The following is a 21,274-nucleotide window of genomic DNA, read 5'->3' on the forward strand; positions in this document are numbered from 1 at the left end:
TAAAATTAAATCACTTCAACTTCCTCTAATAGACAAAGAGCTGGATACACAAAAAAATTGATCATAAAGTACATTCAAAAATTTTGCTTGAAAAGTACATACATAGACAAGCATTTATCGACCGGCCTGCCAGGTCGGGTAAGGGACCGAGCTGGGAGGCGGGTGGTCATAGAACGCAGTTTTTCTGCACAAAAACTGCAGCTTTCAGCATAAAAACTGCACTTTTTTTTAAAAGTAACACCTCAAATCTTCAAAATATCTTCAGAATTCGTGATGATTTCTTCAGATGCAAATCTGCAGATTTTTTGAAGAAAACTTTGCACATTTTGCTTTCTTCTGATTAAAACTATGATTTTTCGACAGAAACAAAATGTGATGCTGATACAGTGGTCGCCGCTTATATGAATCACGTTTGTTTTAAACAGTTTTGATTCCATAAAGCAGCTGATTCAATAAAGTGGCTAATTTAATAAAACGGCTAATTCAATAAAGCTGGATTTTATTCTGTTTTTGACAATTTGATTCATTAGAACTGTTGATTCAATTAACCACTGATTCAATTAACAGGAGTACACTGTATACGATAAAATTAGTTACATTCATGTATTTACATACATGTATTTTAATATCTTTATGTCATGAAATAACTGTATTTACATGTATATGAGCCTGTTTTACATGCGTGTTATGTGGTTGTTATGTGGGCCTTAGGTACAGAAAAAAAAAAACAGTTCCATATACGTGTAAGTACATTTATATCATCACATAATTGTAATTAAATACATGTATGTAACATCGTCACAACTATACATCAACGTAACGGATTTCATCGTATCAGTATCACATTTTGTTTCGTGCCCTAGTTTTAATCAGAAAAATGCAAATGTACCGAGTTTTCGTCAAAACCTCTGCAGATAGAATTCTGAAGATATTTTAAAGATTTCAGGTGCTACTTTTTGAAAAAAGTGCAGTTTTTATCCTGAAACCTGCAGTTTTTGTGCAGCAAATTTGCGTTCTTTGACCACCCACCACCCCGACCTGTCCCTTGTCAGCCCTGGAAGACCGGGCGATAAATGCTTGTCTATGTATGTACTTTCTCTTCAAACAAAATTTTTGAATGTACTTTATGATCACTTTTTTTTGTGCAGCTAGCTCTTGGTCTATAATGATAGTTGTTATTATTATTTGATTGGTTATAGGAAGTAAATGTTTGCAAATATGTTTTACTTATTTTCAGCCCCATTTATTGTCGCATCATATTTTTGCTTAAATGTCGGAATGTGCTTATGTTTAAAGAAGGCAACATAGCATCGCACAGGTTGGCGAGCGAAATGAGTAGGGGTGAATCCTTTTAGTTAGTTAATATTTTACATATGTATACTGCGAATCCTTTTTCTATATGCAAGAAACAAAAAAGCAACATGAACATTGCTCAAATATTATCCATCAATTAATTCTTATTAATCTGAGAGTTTCAAATATTCGTACCTTTTATTATTTCAATTTCCTGTTTCACCCATTTTTACGTTTGTTACAACTTTTGATGAATTTCGAAGGAAAGAGATGCCTACCTAAGGAAGATAATAAAACGGACAAAGTAATCTTAACACGCAACGCAGTAAAACTCTTCAGTTGCTAGATCAACTGAGAGAGTAAAAATTGTAAGCTCCATAATTGTGACTAACGAGAAGTCTATAAACTCATATATTTTCTTCATTTAATTTGAAAAATAAACCTTGAGCGTTTTTTTTCTGCATAAACTATAAATTTTGGGATTAACGTGTTAAGCGAAACACATTCGCAGCAGTTCGTTCTGAATCAAGCTGACATTTTATGACCGATGGGAAGGTCGTCGTACTTCTGCGATGATTACATCTCAGATTTTGTTTAAGGAAGCTCTTTTGACTGTTATCTTTAAGACAAATCATTTATCGTACGTTTCATTTCTTTGTTAACCGTCTCAGTAAGAAATAAACTTAGAGCAATCTCTGCAGTGAAGACGTCGTTGAAATTGACTTTTACAGTAAATTTTTGTTATCTTTGTTAGAATCGCAAAATACTTAGTTAATTCAAATAAAAAATAAAATATTGTGCACTTAAAAGAAAAGAAAAAAAAAAAAAAAAGAAACTGCAGAACTACTGGAAAATCTCTAGGATACTGGACTTGCATAAACTTTTCCAGTAACGATACAGCGTCTTTCTAAGCAATATTGACAGAGAAATACTTAAGAATAAGCTGTATCTTTACTAGAAATCTGGAAGTCCAGTTTCCTTGAGATTTCCTAGTAGTTCTGCGACTGCAATTTTTTTAATTTTTTTTTATTTTAGTGTAATCAAAGAAATTTTGAACGTACATGCAAGCATATCTCATGCATCGTAAATAAGAAACAAGCATAAAAACATTTTGTCAAACATATTTTCAAGTTCTATATTAAAAATTTAACATCATGGAAAATTGGGGAAATAGCAGTTGAAATTCTTAAAATATCATATTGCATTTTTATAATGTTTAAAATGCTACAACTGTATGGTTTTTTATTCACATTTTTAAATTTAAATTGTCAATCACTTTAAATGATAAAAACCAAAATAGCACATATTTCTTTTTTCCCTACAATCTTTTATTCCATCCTCGAAAAGTTGTTTTTTTTACTGAATAAATCGCTGTTATGATCATTCCTGCTTTCGTACAATTTACTCCTCGAAAACGAGTTTCACGAATCTAAGAAATGTGTTGAAGTATTTTCACGCTTTGAAATAAATAAATAAATAAAAATAACCATATTTTGACAGAAACCGCTAGAGAGCATCTCCAAGCACTCAGTAATGAGTACCAAGCAGTTCCATTGATCTGTTCAAGAAGCAACACTAGTGGTTCTGCGTTTCTTGTGCTAACATGTGTCTTCATAACCTCTCAAACTTTTCCATGTAGAAGCAGTTCTACATCCAGCTAAGGATTTTTAAGTACCTTTCTCTGAACACTATTTAATACTCTATGCCATAATATATTTGTTCTTCTCATTTCTGTTAAGGTTATTATTTGAAAATTTGAAAATGACAAAATATCTCTTAAAAATTACGCCCTACTTTGGCCCAACATAAAAACTTGAAAAATATCCGTCAGAGAGATTTGGAAAAAAAATAAAGAATAGCTAAAAGTAAGAATCTAAACAGGAAAAACACAAGAAAAAACCTGGAGTTCTCGGCAACGGGTAGAGATATTGCAGACTCAATTCATCAGGGATTAGTTACATGACTTTTATTACAAAAAATGAAGAACTGAAATTTGTAACAGGTTTAGAAAAAGTTGACCTAGTTGCATCTACTTCTTACAAATTTTGTTAAGTTTGTTGGAAAGATAACGGAATTTTGTTGTTGTAGAATGAATGGGCTCAGGTTTTCAGAGATATCTGTTGCTGCGAGCGAAGAAGGAGCTAACGTTAAGAGAACGCAATAGCAAGTTTTAGAAGTGGCCGAAAATTTTGAATCCTTTGTTTTACGAATGGTGTTCTGTTGATAAAATTATTTAACCTCTAAAACTAATGAAAATATGATCGTTCTCTGTCGGCAATTTCCGAGACAATAACTAAGTATGCATACACATATAAAAAAATAATAATAATAATAACTTTCTTTAAAAAAAAAAGTGACTCAAACTTCTTTTAAAATGTATTTTACTTTCAAATAAATAGTTTTTCGTATGAATCTAACTCTTTATTCTTTGACTTTAGTTAGTTCTACAATAATTTTTAATAGAGAAAATCGCTTTGGGCCAAAGTAATCCAAACGCAAGGGTAACACTAAGGGTAAAACAAGTTTCCACAGCTTAGAAATATGAATAGTTAAAAAATTATTGAGAAAAAGTGAGATAAGTTCCAAAATATGGGCCAAAGTAGTCCGCGTTTACGGTGTTGATTTTCTTCTTTTAAAAAATCGAACTATAAATTCTCAGCCTGAATTCTAAATAATACGATAGTATATTTTTTGCAATGTACACAGTATGATCCAAAAATAACCGAACTTTTTAGTGGTGGAATAGAAAAATAGCGTGATAATACGTTTTAAAAATAATATTTACTCAAAATTGGATCAATTTAATTCACTACAACGTTTTGAACTGCGAAACAATTTTTTCATAGACTTTTTAAAATTCAGTTTTGGCAATGTTCTTAGCACCTGTGTCATAGTTGCTTGAAGGTCTAGAACATCATCGTAAAAAGCAGTCATTGCAGTTTTCAGTTTCGGGAGCAGAAAAAAGTCACGTGGGGATGGATCAAGCGAATACGAAGAGTGATCGAGGACAATAACCGTTTTCTGTTCCCGTAACTGAAAACTGCAACGAATGGAGCTTTAAAGATGATGTTCCAGCTATTCAAGCAGCATGACACGCATGCTAAAGAACATTCTCAAAGCCAAATTAAAAAGTATATGGATAAATAGGTTGACCGTTCAAAACGTTGTATTGAGTTAAATGGATCCTATTGTGAATAAATATTAGCTTTAAAACATATTACCACTCTTATTTTATTCTACAATGCGGTGCAAAAGTACGTTTGAAAATCTGTACTAATAATAAAGCTGAAAGTCTGTGTCTCTGGCTCTCTGGCTGTCTAGAAATCTGAATGTCCTGATCTCTGTTACGCACATAGCACCTAGATCGTTCCGCCGATTTTCATGAAATTAGGTACAAAATTAGTTCTTAGCATAGGCGGGAACATGAGCACATCGAAGCGATTTTTCGAAAATTCCATTTTGTTCTTTTTTTATGATTTTATTTTTACTGCCATTGGTGGATTTTATTCCTCTGCACCGAGCGAATTACCATAACATGAACGAGTGAATTATCATAACATGGACGAGCAAATTACCATGACATGGACGAACAAATTTACATAGCATCCATTATTTGTAAATATACAGGCGAACAAATAGCCCTTTAATTTTTTACTATGGGCAAAGCCATGCGGGAATTTGAATAAAAGGAAAACTATTCAACGAAATGCTTTCAAAATTTAATGTTCACGCTTACGGGAGAATTTAAGGCAAATATAGATTTTGAACTTGAAGGCGGGTTTACTTCCAATAAACTTTGTTGGTGAGAGCACTTGACGAGGAACATATTTATAAAACATTTTTTGATTTTGGTATCTTAAGAGCATTTTTTAAACAACTACAAGATTTTTAACATTAATGCCCGCAGAAGATTTTCAAACTGTTTTATATTTAAAAAAAAAAAAAAAAAAAAAAAAAAACAACGAACAACACTAAAAAAATATTTTTGTAAACCAAAAAATTTAAAAATTTTTAAGAAGATGCTGAATATTTTCTCAATTTTTGGGTTTTAAGAAAAAGGAAAAAAGTTACTAATAACAATCGAAATACCATATATCGTAAACTTAACATTGATGCATGATTAAATCAAAACGAAATGAACTCAAAACGTAAATGTTTTTGAAAGGACTGCGGAGTAGGTGGGAAAATGACCAACTCCCGACTCCGACTCCTAGAATTTTAAGGCCTTCTACTCCGACTCCTGCACCCCCAAATCAGCAGGACTCCGACCCCACGACTCCACAGCCATGGCAGAAATGCAGACTTGGACGGAAAATGACTGACTTCGACTCCAACTCTAAGAATTTTAAGCCGTCCACTCCCAACTCCGACTCTTTTGCCTCAAAATCAGTCCGACTCCGAATCCGCAACTATGCAACTATGACTTTTGTTGTAAATTTTTTTAATTTTATGAAGTCAGGGTGAGTTGTTTTTACTTCCCTTCTAAACTTTTAATTAACTATTTTTTACTGTGGCAACTGGAAGTAAAAGTGAATTCGGAGTGCATTATTATTTTTCAGAAAGAAAGAAACGCAGATGGTTGCGCAGACGGTTTTATTTTTGTAAAGTAAAATTTTATTTCGGTATTTTCTAAAGTTTATTTATTTGTTTATTTATTTTAACTTTTTGCAACGGGGGAGAAATAACTAAATAATTCTAAAAACTATTTTCTTTTTAAAAAACGAATTCATTTTGATGTTGTTTTAAAAAAATAATTTTTATCTCTTTTTTTTTTTGGAAGAGATTAAAGAATTTTTTTATCGAAGAAATATATCTACGACAGTGTTTGAAAGGTGCCACTACTTCATCTGCTTGGAAATTCATTTTTTGCGTATCTATTTCAACATATTAGAGAGGCATATTCAGTTGTTCGAAAATCAGATCATAATGCCAAAACGATACGCTTGACATGATTTGCAGTCTTAGATAATTAAGAGAAATTGATTGGATGTGTTAGAAAGTCAATGTTGGTATACGGGAAAGTAGGCTCGTTTAATTCTGGACAGAACTTCTTGATTAAAATAAAGATAATTCTACTTAAACACAGTTCAAAAAGGAAGTGAATTATTTTTGAATTGTAGAAAATAATTCAACTTGTGTGATAGACTTACTTATTTAAAAAAAAAGAAAGAAAGGAATGGAACTTTAATGTGTCTTCGGGTTAACTTAAAAAAAGGGGGTTGAAGAGATATCAATAAAAATATATAAATAAACAAAAAGGAAAAAAACTCAAAGTGCACTCTGATTTGATAAAGCCATATTAGAGAAGAATTTATTCTGAAATCATAAGTTAATTAGAGACTAATGATGCAAGAAGGAGCTCAATGAATCCAGCCATCAACAATTTTTATCTTGTTGCAGGCTTAATTAGACTGAAAATGCTATTCCCATTTATTCCTTCTTTACCCATTTTATAGATAAAATTCGGTAGTAATAACTTTTTGAAACTTTATACAAAAAAGTTTTTTTACTAAATCTGATGAAATAATTGAAAAAATGCATTACTAGTTAGACTTAATATTTCTTCTTTACTCTGAAGACGAATAGTTGGTAGATATTCTTCATAATGAAAAATCATTTCATTTAAGATGTAAATAGTATTTAAAAATGTATTTTCATAGTGTACAGGTAATTTTAGTTCTACAAAAATTAGAATGATGCACACATTTTGCTCTATCAGGAGTCCTAAACATACAACAATAAAATTAGACATGTTTCGTAATGCAAATTAATTTTTATTGTAGTATGCATGAACAAACTACATGCTTTAGTTTATATGTATTTCAATTTTGTAGATTTTCTGTTTTCAATATACGAGAATTTTTTTATGGGGGGGGGGAGGAAGGGGGTTGGGGGACATTTATGCAGACGAAAATATTTAAATGTTATGGGGTCAAATGAAGGATTTTTAAAATGAAAGATTACTGTCCGAAACAGCCACGGTTTCATAAGAGGATTCTATTTATCTTGCTTCAAAAGATTATTTTCATAATTCTAATCAGTAGCAGTTCTAAAAAGAATTTTTTGAAATCTAAAAATAAATAAGTTCAATAAAAATAAAAACAAACAAAAAATAAAAATACATGTGGTTAAATAAATAGAAAATCTTTGATTTACCGTTAATCCTGAATCCTAAATGTTTCCACAAAACCATTTCAGTTACATCAGAGTTTTCTTTTATATCAACATGGATTTCGTAACATTAGATGTGTTTGCTTCTCACTTAGCAGGTCCATCCCATTATTTCAATTATGTCTAATTAAGTATTACAAAATTTATCCGAAAAATCCTATGTCAAACTCAAAATAATAAAAGATTTAGGTAAACGATATCAAAATGGTTACTCTTAACCGGTTGGGTGTTCTATTTCAGTAATTTCTAACTGATTTGTTTCCAATAGAAAAGTTCTAAAAATTAAGCAAATATTATTTTAGTAGCCAAGACCACAAGAGTAAAAAACAATGCAAAAGTTAAAGACAGCAATAATTTCAAAGTTAAATAGGAAAAATAAATCCATGCTTTAGAAACAGTTTTTATACAACTCTTCATGGAGAATTTCAATTTTAATGAGAATGTGTTAAGTTTCAATTGCTTTATTATATTATAAAAAAAATAGTTCATTTTTTAACTGTTGCCAAAAAATATTGGATTTTTGCACTTTTCCTGTTTTGTTTTTGTTTTAAATACTTTCACTGGAGATGGTATGAGAGGGATGTGTGCCATTATATAATGCCTTGAGAACTCTTTAAGTGTAAGTCTATTTTATAAATTATCGAAATAAGTTATAAATCACTCTTTTTTCATGCTAGTGAGACATCAAAAATCTTAGTATTAGTAAAAAAAAAATCTATTATTACTTGCTTAGAACATATGCTGTATTCAAAAAAAAAAAAAAAAAAAAAAATCCACTAAATTCAAGATTCTATCCTTCTATCCTTTTGAAAAAAATTTTTTAAATCACTTTTCGATTTTTTTCCCAAAATTTCCAATTTTAAAAATTTTGATTCTTTTAGTGTTGATCAGCAACTTTAAGTGCGACACTTCCTGAAACGGAGAGCTTCCACTTTTGAGTTAAACAGGCATTTGAAAAAATGAGTTTATCAGTAATGGGGTGGTTTCAAGTAGTACTTTTAGTCACTGAAATAGATAGAATGAGTAAAAACAAATAGCATGGACCCAGAAAATACTTTCATTTTCCCCAGAGTTATTTTTTAATAATTTTTTTTTTTTAAATGTTCGATTTTGAAAACAAGGCGTGGTCTGTATGACGTCCCAAATGATGCATTTTGGCGCATCTTTCTACCACGGTTCCACGTTATGATAATCAACAAGCGAATCAAAATTGCGCTCCATGCTTGCGATCAACCATATCGTTGCCAATACACGTGAGTAAGGTTTTGAATTAAAAATTTTGCTCTGTGATTGGTAACACAGAATGGCATTTCATTATTTGTGATGTCACACGACAGAAGCGTAAACAATGAAAGCGCACAGATTTCAGTACTTTTTTAAAAAATATTAAGCTTAAACAAATTATTTAAAAAAAGGTCAGATCCTATGTTTTTAACCCGGGAGAACTCGCATCGGGCCTCTCAGACCCGGTCATTACAAAACTACGCTGCCAAAATTCACCCCTTCAACGGAAATGAATGAGGTGCACAGTAGTTGCGTTCGAGGTGACCTACATACTGACCACATGATTTTCAGGCATGTACATTCCCCCTTTTCCCCAGAAAATTCTGGTTCGGGCCTCAGAGGTCCGGAGCGAGCGCTCACGTTTTTCATTTCAGATTGTGAATGTAAAGGAAGAGGTTGTGAAATGCATCGTTATTTAAGCTACAAAGATGAAATGAAGAGGTTGCAGACCTTGTTGGTTGAGGTTTCAACTGATGAGAACTCCCTTAATGAAGATGATGAAGAAGAAGTTGACACAGAACAGTAAAGCGATCATCAGTAATGCTCAGAAGAAGATTTAGATTCATGTATCATAAAACTTTTTTAAACCTAACTTTTTAAAACATATTTTAGAAGCTGTTTATCTACTTATAATTCAGTGTTGAAAACGCATTTTTTTTTCTATTTTGCAAACTTAATTTGCTGAAATAACCACTCCGGGCCTACGGAGCCCGCCGCGAGTGTTCGTGAGACGAAAAGTACCGCGAGCTCTCCCGGGTTAAGCATGCTCTTTCAGAAAAAAATACTTTTAAAATTTTGGAAACGACCCCATTATACTAAATGTGGACTTGAAAATTCAAAAGTTTATTGAGTAAAAAGGTGCTTGAAGACACTTTTAATTTAGTTATATAGCCACATTTTCATTTTCAGCTGCCGCTTCATCCAGGAGTTTTATTTTTTATGTAAGCAAGAAAGCAGTTTTAAGCTGATTCGTCTTTCTAAATCTTTACACTTTGCTCCGCCCGCAACCTTTCAGCTTAGTGGCAAAATATTATCATTTTGTTTTCACAAAAATTAAAATTCTGGATAGAGTGGCAACTAAAAATGAAAATGTGGCTGTATAACTGAATTAATTGCTACTAAATAACAGTTTGAATTTTAAACTACTTTTACATACTGTTTCTCAAAAACTTTCATTTTTTTAAATACTTATGTTAAACTCAAAAGTGGAAGCTCTTTCTTTCAGGAAATGCATTGCTCAGTTATACTGATTATTGGGCAGTTCTCAAAAGGTGGGAACAAAAAAGTTAACTTTGAGCAATTTCAAAAATTTTCGAATTTGACATCAATTTTGATTTTATTCTATAGTATGCATACCTAGAACACAATATATGAACATGAAAAGACAGCAGGTATTTGTAAAAATTGTTAATTAGCAAATTAAATCAGCAATCTGTAGGTAACAGATTTTGGACATTGTTTTCCTGTAGGTAACGGATTTTGGACATCATCATAATGTAAGTTTCACCATTTTTGACAATTGTTAATCTGATTTTTAACTTTTCCAATGAAAATTTTATTTACTACTTTTTAAATTTTGCAATTTAATAATAAAGAGGATATTAATGAAATACTTGAATGGCTATACATGCTGCTCCTTACATTTAATAAAGTTTTGGAATGATTTTGAAGAAATTGATGCAAAGTTAAAAAAAAGCTTCAAATTAAAAATGTAAAAAGTAATTGTAAAAAGTGACATCAGTTTTAATAATGAATATTTTTTCTAATGTCATAAGAATTAAAATGATGTCTAAAAAAAATTATTGAAGAAAGAAATTCGTATTTCTATTTGGAGATCGTTAAATTATGTTTCCAAAAGAAAGAAGAGAAAAAGAATTCTAAAATAATAAAAGCGGGAAAAAAAAAAATGCTAGCGCAGGTGATAAAGTCGCTAAAACTGGTACAGCTGACGATAAACTACATTTGTCAAAGTGGAATTCCCCTCTGGTAACCTTTAGCTTATCGTATACTGTGTTGTCGCCAACGGAGGTTTGCTTGGCGATTTTAGCGCAAAATGGCTTTCAGTTCGATCATAAGCAGCCATGTTTCTACTGTAATTTATGTATTGTTCAATGTGTAACATATTAATTATGCAGAATACCAATGGATTAAAGAAGATAACATTATAATAACGTTTTTTATTGAGGTTAGAAGACAGTAGATCATCAAAAATTATGAATAAATGGACAGAATTATCGGCTTCAAGATCGTAACGCCATTTGGACATCTCACATGTACGTTTAAAAAAAATTATTTTTCTTCTAAGATACTGCATAAAAGCTTATGAAAACACTTTTAAACAATTAAAAATTGATTCCGAGGCTCGATAAACACCTTTAAAATGAAAACATCATATACTTAGTTCTCAAAAAATAGCATTTTAAAGATCGTAAATTTTGGACATGCATCAAATTTCAAACTTACTATTTTCTAAAATCGTTTACAAAGTGAATATTCTGTCTTTACTTTTGTTATTTGTGTAAAATATTAACAAAAAATTATTCAGTGTAAGATTAATACCTTTAAATTTTTTTTGAAACTTATGGAAATAATTTTAAAAAATTTTTCTTTAATGGTACATTTGCTCAGTTAACGTTTTGGTATGTCCAAAATTGCGCCTTTTAGCAAAGAAAATATTTTTTTAAGGGCATTTAAAGAGCATTTTTTCCATAATTTATGTCAATTCTTGTCTCTATACAGTATTATAATTTAACTCAAAAATTTTTGAGTTAATTAAAATGAAAGTTATTTGGTGTTGAAGCTTCAAAGTTGAGGTCTGTGTTTGCTCCCACCTTTTGAGAACTGCCCTATTAGTAAAAAATTCAAAAACTTAATATTGCCAATTTTGAAAAAAAAAAAATAAATAAATAAATAAATAAATAAATAAAAATCAAATTTGTTAAAAGTGATGCTAGAAAATTGGACCCATATTTCCAAATAGTGCACATAATTTCAAACAGAAAATTATCATCTTTCAAATAAAAAAAAAATCCGCAACAAAATATCAAGCTCCGTTTCGAGGATAAATCAGTTTAAACAATTTGTCAAAAATTGCAGTCAGAAATGCTGCCTAAGTTGCCATCTTTGGTGGGCTGTGTCTCGAGCCAGGACTTTTTGGGGAAAGCAAAAATATGTTTGTAACTAAGTTTTTTCTAACTTTTAACGTATGTGAAAGTCAAGAAGTTACTAGAGTATGAAATCAACCTGCTGCTTAGATTGGCATAGACCACAACTAAAGCATTTGTCTTTTAGAATTAATCAGTGTTTTTCAGAAGTATTTTCAGAAGTATTCTTATTCTGAACCGAAACTCGGCATTATAAAACGCTGACTAAATGTTTTTGAAACTATTTCCCAGTCATTAACTGTGTCATTCAGTTACTATTTATACGGAAAAAATCGTTCCAGGTTCAAAAATGGTTTAACAATGCGAATTTAGTGCAAAATATAAAGCATCCATAAAGCAAATTTAAAATCAGTGTACTGTAATTCTGTCTCCGGTTTAACAAAACGTATTTTGACATTCCATTTGTAGTTGCGGAGTGTTGCTCAGAATTGAAGAATGGAAGCTCAACGACGTAAAAAAGATTCTTTATTTTTACTGTGACATATCTGTGGAAGAGGATCGGTTTTTGATTTGTATTTGAAAGATAACTCGAATAACCTAACCTGTCTCACTGATTTGTGTACTGTATTTCGGGAAGATGTTGTCAATTCATTTTGGGCCGTCTGATTAAAAGAGATATGTCACTCAACCAATGACAGTTTGTTTTTGAAGCATTTCATTCATATTTAATAGTTAGTAAGACGTTATCGCATTTATAAGTTTATTTTGAAAGGCAAAAAAGTAATGTATATTTACTATCTGTTTCTGTAACACAAAGTACGCCATTTTATGATTCATACATGAAAACGAGGTAAAGAAAATATTATTGTTTTTACATAACTTCAAGAAACTACCCTCTATTTTTCTCCGCAACCATAAAAATGAAAAAAAAAAAAAAAAAAAAAAAAATCATTTACTGAGAGATGTGGCCTTGTCTTTTTTTCCCCCCTGCTGATTGGCAAGTCATATTTCGTTCATGGGAACAAGCATACTTGTTACAAAAATTAATGTCTATCATACATGTTAGAGCACTGAAGAAGCCATTATTAGATCTGCGTTAAATACAAAATTTGAAAGTATGAAAAGCTAGAAATTACAAGAAATGCTTTTGATTTGAATTTAGCTGTAATGGTAAAAAAACTTATGTCTGCAAGTTTCCGGAATAAACAATGGTATACTTTCAATGAGACAAAATATGTGAAAATTCATTTATAAATCTAGTACAAACACTGTATTTAAGGTATTAGAACTAAAAATAACCAAAGCAGTCTGCATTATTTGACTTGAGTTACATCGAAAGAGTTATGAGAAAATACAAATGAATCTTGTAAGTGCTACTAGTCTTGTACGTGCTACTAGTTTTGAAAGAGATAAATATTATAAAGAAAAATCTTCAATCGGAGATTATTGAAAGTAATTTTAGTCTGAATGACTTCAATAAAGCAACTTAATACCTGGATTACTTACAATGGAATGCAATAAAATACTCCAAATGTCGATTTATGATCAACTTGAACAATGTGAATGCATCCACTTTCAGCGATGTTTTTAATCCTCTTAAGGATTTTTATGTCTAGCATCTGCATCTACTTTCTCTTCGCTTGTATTCACCTATATTTTCTCAACTACGCGAATCAATGTTTTGATGATTTATTTTTTTAAAAATAACATATTAAATGTTTATGCTACTAATAAATATAAATGAAGCGGGGAAAGGGTTATTTTAAAATCAAGAACACTTGATGTGTTTGTTTAGCATTAAAACCAGCTCCATTAAGGAATTTTAGAAAGGTTTTGGCTTCATAATTTGTTTCTTCATTGCTATACTATCATGCCACAAAGCGATTTGAAACGAACCCCTTTCAGTCAGGTTGAAAACTGCAGTCAAAAATCCGTTTTACTTTGAAACCAACTCAATCCATGTTTTTACCGGATTGCCGCTGTAAAAACAAATTGGTGACATCAACAATGTCTCTACATAGTATAAAATGACGTCACCAAAAAGCATCTGTTTGTTTGAACGTGTAAAACTAGAGAGCTAAGCTGACATTTTGTGCATTTTAGCACCGGAAAATTTGCAGTCCGATTCGAAAAAAGTTCAACAAACAGTTATTTTTTATTCCAATTTAAGACCTAATTTTTACATACATTTCCGAATATGGGGGTGATAAATTACTTACACGTATTATTATTATATATAATTCAAAACTTCAGATTTTTCTGCATTCGATGCAATTTGTTCCAATTCTCTATCTTAATTACGGCAGGAGTTTGCGTTTTTAACTCGAAACGTTCAATGTTTCGTTATATTCTAGGCACTACTTTCTTCTTTAAAACCATCAATAAAAAGCGAATAAATTGTTCCAATTTTCCATTTGAACCCATTGCAAAGAGCAATGTTATTCGTAAGCGTCTCGTATATGCTTATTCGCCTTGCTTTAAAGCTAGTAGTTTTGTCTCGAATTCAAGCAGTCACATATTGCCGTGTACTAAGAAATTGAATTCATTTCGATGGTGTAACGTTTAATATGTTTTCGCGACCTATTTAAACGAGCAATAATGCCAAATAGAGATACCTGTGTGTAACTATACTGTCTATAACAATAAATCTGTCTATAACGATATTTTACTTGGTCTCAGCAAAGCATAAATAATCGAACTCTCTATCACGATAACCTGTCTATAACAATATTTTTTTTAGGTCCCAACAGTATCGTTGTAGACCGGTTTTACTGTATTAGACTCACTCGCATATTCTTAATTTTAACTTATGAACATCTGTTCTTTATATCGATATTAAAGCAACGATTATATTGAAACAATGATAAATGAATGGAAAGTGCTGTCTCCGACTTACGTAAATTCAAATTACACGCTGCTTTCTCGGTCCAGTCTTCTACGTAACTTTGAGGCATTACTGTTTTATACATCTAAAAAGGGAGAAGAATGTTGTGACCCAATGGGAAATGCTTCGCTATCCCACTTGGGGTCAGGGACGGATATATACCACAACTTTAGGGGGGAAGGTCATGGTGAAAAATGACCCCAGCTCTCCCCTTCCTACGGTTTTAGGCGCGAAAAATTTCTGAAATCGCTTGTGTGTCAATAAAAAGCATTAAATTGACCAGAAATAAGTTAATTGATAGAGCAAAAACGTAAGTAATTGCTTTTATCAGCAATGAAAAGAAGTAATACAGTCGAGTCCCGACTAAAGCGAGGGATGCGTTCCAAGACCCTTCGCGTAAGTCGAAATTTCGCGTTGTGGAAAAAGGTATGTGTAAAAACTTCTATAAACATACGCAATTATTTTGAACCCTAGTAAACACCACCTCAGATTGTTAAAAACCATTTCTTAACTATACAGTACAGTTTCTGACATAAAAAACTGACTTTTTATTTATATTTTAAATAAAAAAAAAACACATTTTATTCGAAATAAAGTACAGCTACGATGCACTAAATCAATGTTCAGTGGGAAAGAAAGACATAAAATAAACCAGTACGGTACGTACTGTATGTAGTAAGAAAAACAAATGTACTATAGTTTTACTGTACAGTGGATCCAGTGATGATATTTGTAACTTAAAAAAGTGAAGATGATGATGATTTATGCAGCGTGATCTCGAACCGTTATTCTTATATATTTTTAAATACCCAATACAGTTGCTTCACTAGCTCTTTTATAACGTTTCCATCTATGGCAACGCAATACCCCTCTTCCTGATATCTTAAATTCACAATACAAGAGCAGCTTCCATTTTCATAATTTTTGCATTTTGCTTAGGTACTACTCAGTGAACTTTGACGGACTTCCTTTTCGTGACTTTTAATTGTACATCTGTAAGATTCACTCATGCTAAATTGACGTGCTACCTTGAATCATTTGTTCCAGCACATAATCTTCAGCTTTTCTTTAATTATCAGAAACATTCTCTTTTTCTTTTTATCTTCACAATATGAAACAGCGCTCTTATAGGTATCATTATATTTCAACAACTTTCACATTTGGAATGAAGAAAAAAAAAAGGAAAATGAGGAGTTGTTATTTGTATAAGTGATGTATCAGACTAGTACGGTGTGGGAATTTTCGCTCTGCGTGATGCTAAAGGGATGAAAGTCTATTCACGAAAAATATTTTATTTGTAACTAATAATAAAGCCGATACCGCCACCATGATTCCCTTCCGAAAATTTTCGTGTTGCGGGCGAGGAATTCGCGTTATGTCTAAAATTCTTTACTGGTGAAAAAAATCGCGTTGTAGCCATTTCACGTAAGTCGAATCGCGTTGTAGCGGGAATCGACTGTATTTTAAATATTTACTTTAAAAAATGAATTACAGGAGTCGTTTATATTCTATTCACATTAAGTGTTGGAACACAATGTAATATTTTAAATATTTACTTTAAAAAATGAATTACAGAAGTCGTTTATATTTTATTCACATTAAGTCAACACAATGTGGACGGATAAATTGTCGACGGTTTGGGTGGGGGGGGGGAGGGAATTATGTCCCCATGACCCTCCCCTTGCATCCGCCCATGAAAGTGGTTCGATCCATAGGTTGGGGAACACCGATAATTTGAAGCAACGTTTTTTGCAATGAAATAATCTGAACATTGTGCTTCATAGAACAGAAAAAAATGTTAACCTCAGAAGAGAATTCTCCAATCCAGTAAAATTTTTGTCGTAGTTTTCATTTTTTCAAACATTTCGTAAACTTTTTTTTTGTGATTGAACATTTTCAAATATTTTTTCTACATTTAAAAATAAAAACTGCCCAATGCAGACACGAGTGCGATCGTATAGTTTTTTGAGAAAAAAAAAAAAAAATAAAGGTAATTCTCGGATTTATATCAACACAAGTAAATAATGTTCAACGTGGGGCACATTACCCTGTCGAGTCATCAGTGGGGCAAATAATCTGTAATCTGGTGGGGCATATAACCTTTTCGTCAAGGTCAGTTGCATCACCACATCTTGTTCGAACATCAATCCAATTTTGCTGCAATCAACGGTAAGAGCCTTCTTTATGATGTTCTCTTACTGTATAAACAGATAATTTAACAGAATAATGGAACTCTAGTTACTTTAACAAAACTTCTTAAAAGTACTAACTAAGATCAAGCGTTAAAAAGTGTCGCTCTTATCTTTCACTTTGGTATAACGCTGTAATTACTCCTAAAAATTCATTAAAAATGGGTGTAGAGTATGCACAAAACTTCTTTGCACACAAATACTCTGAAAAAATTCAACACGGGGGCACTCTCTTTCTGAAATCGTGAAATACAGTTACTGGAGCGACTTATCTGACGGCGCTTGATACCCCGACTTACTCTACATGAAATAATTGAATAAAAGCTACGATTATTTTTGGTAGGAATATAACAGGGTGATTCCAAATTGTTTTTACAAATTAAAAGGGGTTAGTACCTATCCAGACGTTCAATAATTATACTGGAACACTGTGTCGTATTTCACACTGAGCGACAGAAAAGAAGAATATTTGAATTCCAACCAGAAATAATCCTTTTAAATTCAGACCGTTTCTGAACGCTGAGGGCGACTGAGCTCTTCAACATCACTTGAGGACAGCTGCAATTTTAAAAATTGTAGTTTGATAAATCTCATTTCTCTTAAAATTGTTTCTTTACTCACATTTTCAAAAAAAAAAAAAAAAAAAAAAAATCACCATTGCCATTTGTGTCTTGATATTATCATAAAAATAACACAACGGCCAGGACCAAAATTCAATTAAATATGAAATCTCGTTTCTTGAGGGCAAAGGTTCCACTCTAACAGATAATAAAAAAGTAACCTACTACTATGCAGTTACGGTGTAAGTTATGTGGCACAATGTATGTATTTCTGACGGAGCCTATCTATTCGTGGTGCTTTAAAGGCGTGGGTAATCACTACATTTATAAACATCTTCACATGCCCTCACGAGCCGAATCAACTTTTCACCGATCTACTTCTTTAAAGAACCCAATAAAAATTTTTGTGGGTGGAAACAGAACTGCTGCAAAGGCTAGCTTGTCACTAAATTTCTACGAGCTTAAGATTCACGAGGGTATTTTTTTTTTCGTTCATGATACTTCCTTTGAGAAGTGTAAGGCGGGGGCATTAGCGAGGGTGCCTCACCCCTCAGACGATATACATACCGGAACAAGTAGAACACTTGCAAAGATAGTTGCCGCGCCAGTAAAATGCATGGGAAAAAAGTAGAAAGAGGAACCGAAGCCATACGTGTTAAGTGGGGAAGCTTTGAAGGAAATGAAGAAACAAAATTAAAAAACTTCGGTTAAAGGATGATTTGTGTTTTTTTGCGCTGGTTCGCTGCTCTTTTTTTGAATAAATATTTTTTTTTTTTGTTACATGCTACTTTTGACCTTTGCTACCTGCTCCACGGTAACCGCTTTGAACAGAGCCACAACCTTCACAACTTCAGGTGTATAAAACGAATTGGTAAATTTATGGCTACTTATTTCATTGTGATTTTATTGAATAATTGAAAGTATTGTTTTGCTTTGGCGCGTATGAAAAAAATTGAAGCAAACTTCTTTCTTATTTTTTATTTGATTTTGTTAAAGCATCTGAATGTTCCAGATGTTTTACTCACCTACCGCAAAACAATAATAATAAACCAAAACATATTTTATTATGAATTTTATTGTGTAGTGGATAACTGATGCTTGTTGCTCAATGCTTCGTACCATTTTGATGGAAATCTACTATTGAACTGTTGCAAAGCGAGCTACCCGGAATGCTGTAGTAGTGTTAGAAGATCAAAGCTATTTTACCATTATTTGGCTTGAAAAAACTGAGGAAGAAAAAAGAAAGGAGCTGAGGAAAAAAAAAAAAAAACTTCATGATTATGAAAGTATTTGCGCTGCTTGGATACTAGTAATAGATATTTTTATATTCAAAACTAGAGGACCCGACAGACGTTGTTCTGTTCAATCTTAGTAAATTGAAAAGTTGAAAAATTTCAATAAATTATAAAGTGTTTGAACCTCTTTGTTGAAAAAAAAAAAAATAAGTAAATAGAAAATGTTTTAAGCTGCTTGGTGTCAGATTACGTATACTTATTACAGCTTGATTTGTCTAGTGCCCACGTAGCAGTTGTTTTATCAACTATTTTTTCTCGCGTACTTGAATGATCTTCATATATTGTATGGTTTGTTCCTTCAGCCACACTCAAAAGATAAAAATCATCCTCAGATATTAAGTATAAAAAAATAACTACCCATCTAGAAAAACGGGAAATCCCGCTGCAACGTCCCCCATATGAGAAAGAATAAAACAATCGAATGTATATCGTTTAAAAAAAAATGATAAACGCAAAAACAGTTCCCGGATTAAGCGAAAATCACCCCCCTCCTCCCGATGCAAAATAAACATTCTTCAACTAAAGTGACTAAACACTCTTTAAAAAACCAAAAACAATTCTTTGCAATTTAAAATATTTCACCAAATGAACAAAAAATACAATAAAATACATTAACAGTAGTAAATAAATAAATCACGCAACTGTATTGTTACGGCCAATGTCGTCAAGCCACCATGTTCCTGTATTCCAGCCGTTCAGTGAGCGAAGTGAACTCTGACCGATTAGCGGTCATCTTTTGAACGAAAAAGTCATATATTTTCCTAATTTGTTCTTTCCACCAAAGATAAAAATCTTCCACGGCACTGATCTTGTGTATACGGAACTATCCTGTTGTAATTTATCTGGACGAAAATAAAATTTGTTTCGTCTTCAAATTCCACCATCTTTTTTCCTTTAATAATGTACTGATTAGTTTGATAATACTTAAAGTATTCTTGCCGTTGGTGCCAAAACTCAGATGGATTTGAACCGAGAAACAAATGTTGTTATGTACGGTACTATCCGATCATTTGATTAAGAAAACCTAAAGCACCAATTCGGTCACATGGTGTAAATACGACTAAAAATACGCGTTTTGTGTGAACCTAGTGAAAGAAATCCGATTTCTTCCAGTACTTTACTTTAAAATATATCACTGAATCTAAAATCGTTGCTTTCAAGAAATGAAGGCTTTACTCTCGCTCTCTTTTCTACGTTTTATCAAATCTCAATTGACATATCACAGTAGGAAATTTCATTACAAAAAGCATAGCTGGCTTTCTTATTGTCCTTTGGCAACGAGTTGAATATTTCAATTCTCGAACAACAATAGGTTAAAATAAATATCAATCATTTGAAAGATATAACCATCATCCAATATTTAAATAATTTAATTAATTAACAAAAACGTTTCCGATTCGATCCATCGCGCTTCGAAACCATGCTTACCACAACTTAATTACACACAAAAAATTTGATAAAAATCGGTCCAGCCGTTTAAAAGCCTTATGGTGACAAACGTCCGCACAGAAGATTTTTATATATTAAGATAAGATTTTTTGAACACGCTTTTATTAGCTTCACCTGTATATATCTATGTATCTATGTGTAGTGGAATTCTTTTCACCCGCTTCTTCTGCTTGAATTGATCTGAAATTTAGCACATGACCTGAGTGCAATATTCTATAATCAAATTAATTAACTGATCAAAAAAATAAGTTTGCTCCAATTTAAGCATAAATATCCAATGTGAGGGAAAAAAATGCTTGCACATATTAGCATTATATATAAATAGAAAGCCCTGATTTTTTGGTACAAAATAAAATATGCTCGAAGTTTTAAGGTAATTAGAACGTAAGTTATAACTGTTTCTAACGAATTTCAAGTTAACATGTAGATGAACCTTCAATTAGGAAGATTGGTCATTGTTAAACACATAATAAAAATAAAAAGCAACATATACAACTTTTTTCTTAAATGAAACTTAGATTACCGGGTTCATTATTTAGGGAAGACAAGAGAGGGCAGTTGCTCAATGCCTTTGGGAAATTAATGTATTAATAGGGGAATGTGGAGCAAAGTGAAATAGTTTAGATAACTTACTTTTTACAAAATGAATAAATGATAAACTTGTTTTGAAAATTTCAGGACATAAAGAAATAACTATGTATCTAAACTAAAGAGAGAGAGAGAGAGGATTTTTTGTATGTTTATATGTTATGGGAAATCTCCAGAACGGCTGCACCTATTTTGAAAATTTCTCCACTGTTTGAAAGCTGCTTAATTCAGGGGCGCCGACTTGCAAAAATTATTGGGAGACATATTTAGACCTTTAAGGGGGTACGTAATCTCACACCCCCCCCCCAAAAAAAATCCTTTTTTCCTCCAACTTCATTTGTTTTAAGAGACAAGGATGATGTCATTACCATAATATGACCACACAAATTTGGAGAATTGTGTCATAAATTTATGTGCGGGGAAAGAGTATTTTAAGGGTTTGCGGAAAAAGGGGAAA

The 21,274-nt window shown here is 31.9% G+C and overlaps 1 protein-coding gene across 1 annotated transcript in view; it reads left to right on the plus strand.

Moving 5' to 3' along the window:
- LOC129223001 (uncharacterized) overlaps window positions 1–21,274 on the plus strand; it is a 61,640-nt gene that overhangs the window by 821 nt on the left and 39,545 nt on the right. The gene's annotated exons all lie outside the window — the stretch shown is intronic.

The sequence above is a fragment of the Uloborus diversus genome, chromosome 1 (genome assembly GCF_026930045.1).
Source record: "Uloborus diversus isolate 005 chromosome 1, Udiv.v.3.1, whole genome shotgun sequence".
Classification (NCBI taxonomy): domain Eukaryota; kingdom Metazoa; phylum Arthropoda; class Arachnida; order Araneae; family Uloboridae; genus Uloborus; species Uloborus diversus.